This window comes from Jaculus jaculus, chromosome 8, assembly GCF_020740685.1.
Source record: "Jaculus jaculus isolate mJacJac1 chromosome 8, mJacJac1.mat.Y.cur, whole genome shotgun sequence".
In the NCBI taxonomy this organism is placed as follows: Eukaryota; Metazoa; Chordata; class Mammalia; order Rodentia; family Dipodidae; genus Jaculus; species Jaculus jaculus.
The window spans coordinates 124,506,259-124,512,942 of record NC_059109.1 but is presented as its reverse complement, the minus strand read 5'-3'; positions in this window follow the sequence as shown (position 1 = coordinate 124,512,942).

The following is a 6,684-nucleotide window of genomic DNA, read 5'->3' as shown; positions in this document are numbered from 1 at the left end:
GAGTCTTCTCTGGGAAACAAACATTCATCATTCTGAACTTTGCCCCTTGGGTTTCTCTGTATTGTTTGAATTCTCATGATATGTAGGCCCCATCTTTTTTTGGTTTTTACTTTTTTGTTGTTGTTGCTGTTTGTTTTTCAAGGTAGAGTTTTGCTCTAGCCCAGGCTGACCTGATATTCACTCTGTAGTTCCAGGCTGGCCTTGAATTCACAGAGATCCACGCATCCTCTGCCTCCCGAGTGCTGGGATTAAAGGAGTGTACCACCACACCTGGCCCATGTTATAAAAACAATGCCTTGGTGTGTGTCTGATGTCTAGGAGTTTGCTGTGAGCATTTGCTGGAATTCTCTGAGGACACCAGTGGATAAAGGGACAAGCCCCTCCCAGACTTGTTCAGATGGTAAGACCACTGTCCCTGGAGTTGGGGACCCAGTCACAGAGTGACCCTTAGTAAATGTCTATCAGATGCAGAAAGAATAAGTTACCTGTCCCCTCTGGGTCTTGCCTCACCTCCTCTATCACCAATACTTGCTTACTGCCCCCCTGTCCCCCAGGCCAGAGAAGTAATGAATAGACCCAGTCTCCATAAGGTGCGATTGTCACAGAAAAGCAATTACCAAGCCTATAGGACCCAACCCAATGAGCTACAAATAATGATGGCCGACTGGGCTGGGAACTTTACCTCTGCCAGTCTGGAGATCACTTCCCTAGCTGTAAGGAGATGTCAGGCCTCTCCCCAGGCAGAGGTTGCTGGGAGTTTTCTGCACATGACCCAGCTCGTGACCCCAGCTCCAATCATTCCAGCTCCCCCCAAAAGGCTTGGCCCCCAAGGCCATAAATCCCTGTGTTCATTAGTCCATATCTCTACAGCTCAGGCTGTTTGCCAGGAGCCTGGCATTATTTTTTTTTTTTTATCACGTACTATGCTATAATTATTTTTATCACTTTTTTTTTTTTTTTTTGGTCGCAGCAGCCTTGTAAGCAGGGTCACTTTTGTTCTCTTTTAGTTTGGACTTATGCGGGGGTGGGGAGGACAACTTGGCCTACGGGAGCGGGGCAGGGAATTTCCTGTCTCCTCTGGGCTCCGAGCTGCGATCTGGTATGAGGCTGGAGGCTGTGGCTAGGGAACCTTGGGGAGGTCACTTGCCTTCTCTGAACGTCAGTTTCATCAGCCAAGTGAGGAAAGGACGGCAGCACTTTCCTCATGAGCAAGGGCATGCAGGCGCCCTCCACCTGGCTTCTGTGGACTTGAGTGGGGACGTGGTTTCTAACCACAGACCCCATCCCACTGCACAAGAAAGGCTCAGGGCCTGAGACTCCTCCTCTTAAAAAATGGGCACATGCCGGGTGTGGAGGCGCACCCCTTTAATCCCAGCACAAGGGAGGCAGAGGTAGGAGGATAGCCATGAGTTCAAGGCCACCCTGAGACTCCATAGTGAATTCCAGGTCAGCCTGGGGTAGAGGGAGACCCTACCTTGAAAAACGAAAAATAAAAACCCAACAATAACAACAACAACAACAAAACAATGAATAAATACATAAATAAAATAAAATGGGTATACTCTTGTGTGCCTCAGGTCCTGGCTCTCCCATCATTTTTTTTAAAATTTATATTTATTTATTTGAGACAGAGAGAGAGAGAGAGAGAGAGAGAGAGAGAGAGAGAGAAAGAAAGAGAGAGAGAGGATGGGTGCCAGAGCCTCCAGCTCCTGCAAACTAACTCCAGACCCATGTGTCATCTTGTGCATCTGGTTTTCATTGGTCCTAGGGCATTGAACTTGGGTCCTTTGGCTTTGCAGGCAAGTGCCTTAACCACTAAGCCATCTCTCCAACCCTGGCTGTCCTGTCTTGATCCCATCAACCTTCATCCCGCTTCACACAGCTGCTGAATTCCTTCCCTCCCTCCCTCCTGCTACTAGGCCCCATCTCCTAAAGGTTCCACCAGCTCCCAGTGCCATCACAAGCTTGGGCCTCTGGGGGACATTTAGGATCCAAACTATAACTGAAAGGGCTCTTCAAGGGGACACTTTTTTTTCTTAAATTTTTTTTTTAATTTTTAAATTTTTATTAACATTTTCCATGATTATAAAATTTTTTTATTAACAACTTCCATGATTGTAAACAATATCCCATGATAATTCCCTCCCTCCCCCCACTTTCCCTTTTTTTCCCTGAGGGAGGGAAGGAGGGCCCACTTTCCCTTTTGAAACTCCACTCTCCATCATATCTCCTCAATCAGTCTCTTTTACTTTGATGCCATGATCTTTTCTTCCTCTTATGATGGTCTTGTGTAGGTAGTGTCAGGCTCTGTGAAGTCATGGATATCCAGGCCATCTTATGTCTGGGGGAAGCACATTGTAAGGAGTCCTATCCTTCCTTTGGCTCTTACATTCTTTCTGCCACCTCTTCCACAACGGACCCTGAGCTTTGGAAGGTGTGATAGAGATATTTCAGTGCTGAGCACTCCTCTGTCACTTCTTCCCAGCACCATGAGGCCTTCTGAGCCATCCCAAGGTCGCTGCCATCTGAAGAAAGAAGGTTCTTTAACCAAAAGTGAGAGTAACATTAATATATGGGTATGGGTAAGAGAAGTGCTTACTGGGCACTTTGATGAGCATAGTATATATATTTAGCCAGACAGCAGCAGACGTTACACCCCTAGGGCTCATGACTACCCCTGATTTAGGTTTTCAGTATCAAGAATATATTCCATCCCATGGAGCAGGCCTCCAGTCCAGTTAGAGGTCAGTTGGTTTCCACCATGACAGCCGCACCACTATTGCACCCATTGACTCATTTGGCCTGGCTGGCCTAATATAAGGCTTGCAGTGTCCACTGTTGAGTATCGTCACTGGTGATTTCTTTTTCTCCCATTGAACTGCTTGCAGAATGGCTTCTTCCAGCTTTCTGTCAGCTGGTCTACATGGAGGAGGTTATCAGCTCAGTTCCAGCAGAATTTCTCAGTGGCCTTGCAGCCCAAGTATGTGGAGTCTTCAGCAGTAGGGTCTTACCATCTATTCCTGGTGGGAAACCAAGGGCCTTGGCAATGGCCTGTAATGCTTTGGGGGCATCTGGGACCTCCCTGACCAACAACTCACTGGAAAGTATCCCATCCCTGGCACTGAAAATTTTCTAGTAACAATCCATGGCTCCTGAGTGTTCCATTGTCCACAAAAGCAGGTTTCCATATGATTTATTTATATCCTCTTAGATTTTCACTAGCCCTCTCTCCACCTTTCCTTTACTTAGCCTCTTCCCAAGGGGACACTTTTGATGTCATGGACACTGTGCACATGGTATACAATTCAAGCAATCGAAGTGCCTCTCCCTGCCATGTCCCCTTGTCCACAATGTTGTCACCTGTGTTGACAGTTTCTTGAGTGTGTCTGCACCACAGGAGGCGGCAGCCATTCTGGGGCTGTAGGAGGGCGCAGGGGCCAAGGCTGGAGTGTGAATGCATTGCTGGCACCGGGAGAACAGGAAGAAGGGGTGTGGGCCTCAGATGGGAAGGCTGGGGGTGCTGGGAGAGGGAGGAGTGGAGGCTCTGAGAAGCCAGTTTGGGATATTTAGTTTGGATGTGGGGCTGAGACCAGAGGTTCTGCGGGCCCCACGCTTGGCTGCCATCTTGCTCCTGGAGGTGACAGCATCAGTATGGTCTTGGAACTGAGGTTTTCCACTGTGACCTGGCAGGGTGGGCTCTGGGGATGTGATGGCTCAAGATCTGACTGAAAGACTGTCGATGGAGGAGAAAGGGGAGACGGCAGAAGAAGAAGAGGCCGAGAGAGAGGCAGGACTTCAGTATCTGTGGCATTTTCTTTCTGGCCTGAGCTGCATCGGTACCTTCCCCCAGGAGGCCATTAGTCACGCAGCCGTCCTCCGTGGTAATGCGCAGGTGTAAGGTGGCGATCCGAGATGTAGACATGTGAGAAGATGCAACAGGACTCGGTGGGGTGAGAGACTCGGGCATTGGGGAAATATAATATAGAAAAGGACACTGTGTCCCATATGGAGAAGCAGTTTGACAAGAAGTACCACCCTACCTGGAACTTCGCTGTGGGACAGGACCTCAGTCATTTTGCGACGCATGAAACCAAACACTTCATCTCTTTCAACCTGGGTCAAGTGGCCACCCTTCTGTTTAAACTTGATTAAAAACATGGACTGCTCTGTCTCTCTTCTTGCAAATAATTTTTGTTTTAAAGGCTGGTAAAGGCACTTGCTAGCAAAGTCTGACAGCCTGGGTTTGATTCCCCAATGCCCACATAAAGCCAGATGCACAAAGTGGTGCATGCATCTGGAGTTGATTTACAGTGGCAAGATGCCCTGGCATACCCATTTCCTCTCTCTTGTTCATATTTTCTTCTTTCTCTCCCTCTCTCTCCTTGCAAATAAATAAATAAATAAAATATATTTAAAAAAAAACGCGGACAGTGTCAAACATCCAGTAACCTATCCATAACAAAGGAGTGAGGCCTAGATTCCAAATCTCAGAGACTGAACTCTTTAGCCTTGCTAAGGAAACACCTCATTTTGAATCTTTTGAAAATATTTTATTTATTTATTATTTGAGAGAGAAAGAGACACAGAGAAAATGGGCATGCTACAACCTCTAGCTACTGAGAATGAACTCCAGACACGTGTGTCACCTTGTGTATCTGGCCTTATGTGGGTATTGGGGAATCAAACCTGGGACCATTGGCTTTGCAGGAAAGTGCCTTAACCACTAAACAATCTCTCCAGCCCTCATTTTGAATCTTTTCCCCTTTCTTTCTTTTTTTAAGGTAGGGTCTTACCCTCAGGCTGACCTGGAATTCACCATGTAGTCTCAGGGTGGCCTCGAACTCATGGTGATCCTCCTACCTCTGTCTTCCAAGTGCTGGGATTAAAGGTGTGTGTCACCACGCCTGGCTTCATTTTGAATCTTTACTGTGCTTAGTACAGGTCACCCTTTGCACTAATTTGTTGAGAAATTTATCTATTAAAAATAAGTTTAAAAGCTGGGCATGGTGGTGCATGCCTTTAACTCCAGCACTCAGGAGGCAAAGGTAGGAGGGTCACCATGAGTTGGAGGCCACCCCACCAAGTGCAGGAAGGACAGTGGAGTCTACAACCCTAGGCAGGAGCTGTGAGGGTCCAGGCAGTGGGAATCTCAAAGATTTAAATAGGGAGCTTGAGGGATGGCTTAGTGGCTAAGGCATTTGCCTGCAAAGCCAAAAGGACCCAGGTTCAATTTCCCAGGACCCCTGTTAGCCAGATGCACAAGGGGGCACAAGCATCTGGAGTTCATTTGCAGTGGCTGGAGGCCCTGGTGTTTCCATAATTTCTCTTTCTCTCTCCTTCTTTCTCTGTCAAATAAATAAATAAATAAGATATTTTTAAAAAGAATTTAAAAAAATTTAAAAAAAGGTTTAAATAGGTATATATCAACCTGGGACTAGACCATCATCTGTTGTGGCCACGGGAGGACGTTTCACACGGTCTCTAACCTTACTTCCATAAATGCCAGGTGTACCTCCTCCACCAGCATGATGGAAACACAGCAGCAACAACAGCATGCCTCTAGGGCTGCGGGTGTAGCTCAGTGGTAGAGCACTTGTGTAGCATGTGGGAGGCCCCAGGTTCTATTCCCAGCAGCACACAAAAGTGGGGTTAGCCAGATGTGCGGATGCACGCCTTTCAGTCCCAACACTCGGGAGGCAGAGGTAGGAGGATCACTGTGAGTTCAAGGCCACTCTGAGATTACATAATGAATTCCAGGTCAGCCTGGACTAGAGTGAGACCCTGCCTTGACAACACAACAAAAACAACAAGAAACACAAAGTGAGTTAATGGAGTGTTTCCAGAGTGGTGGGAAGGGAAACTGGGGAAAGGTGAGGCACCCAAGGGTCATCAGTGGTGGCAGCTCTCAGCACTTTAAGGCCTGAAGAACACAGCACAGAACATTGATACTGGCCCAGGCCTAGCTGGAGGTTCAGCAGTGAGGCCAAAACAGAAGTTGAGGTTATGCAGGGATGAGTCTAAACAGTAAGCCAAACCATAAGCACCCCATTTCTCCCCCATCTTAATTTCTCCTTTTGCCAAACACATTGAAAATTCAGAAGACAGGAATGCCTCCTAGGGCCTGGGAATGGATGGCCAGGTAGAGCTTGGAGGGTACACATGTGGGGGTGTAGGCAAATGGAGGGCCATCACAGGGAGGCAGGGAGGCAGGCCACAGGAGACAGGACAACCGAGTACATCTAGAATGTGTTCAAAAGGGAAAAAGGCAGATGCTGGGTCTACAAAGGTTTTTTTTTTTTTTGGTTTTTTGAGGTAGGGTCTCACTCTAGCCCAGGCTGACCTGAAATTCACTATGTAGTCTCAGGGTGGTCTTGAACTCACAGTGATCCTCCTACCTCTGCCTCCCAAGTGCTGGGATTAAAGGCGTGCGCCACCACGCCTTTAATCAGTCAAGTTTTTGTGTTGAAAACTTGGTTTCCCAACTCAGCAGTGTTGGAAGGTAGACTTTGGGGTTGTGTGATTGGATGGAGATGATCTGTGCATAGATTTATGGGGTAATGAGTGGTTGCAAAAGCGGCTTTGTAGGCCGGACTTAGTGGCAAGCTTGAATGTAGGAGGAGCACCATGGGTTCGAGGCCACCCTGAGACTATATAGTGAATTCTAGGTCAGCCTGGGCTAGAGGG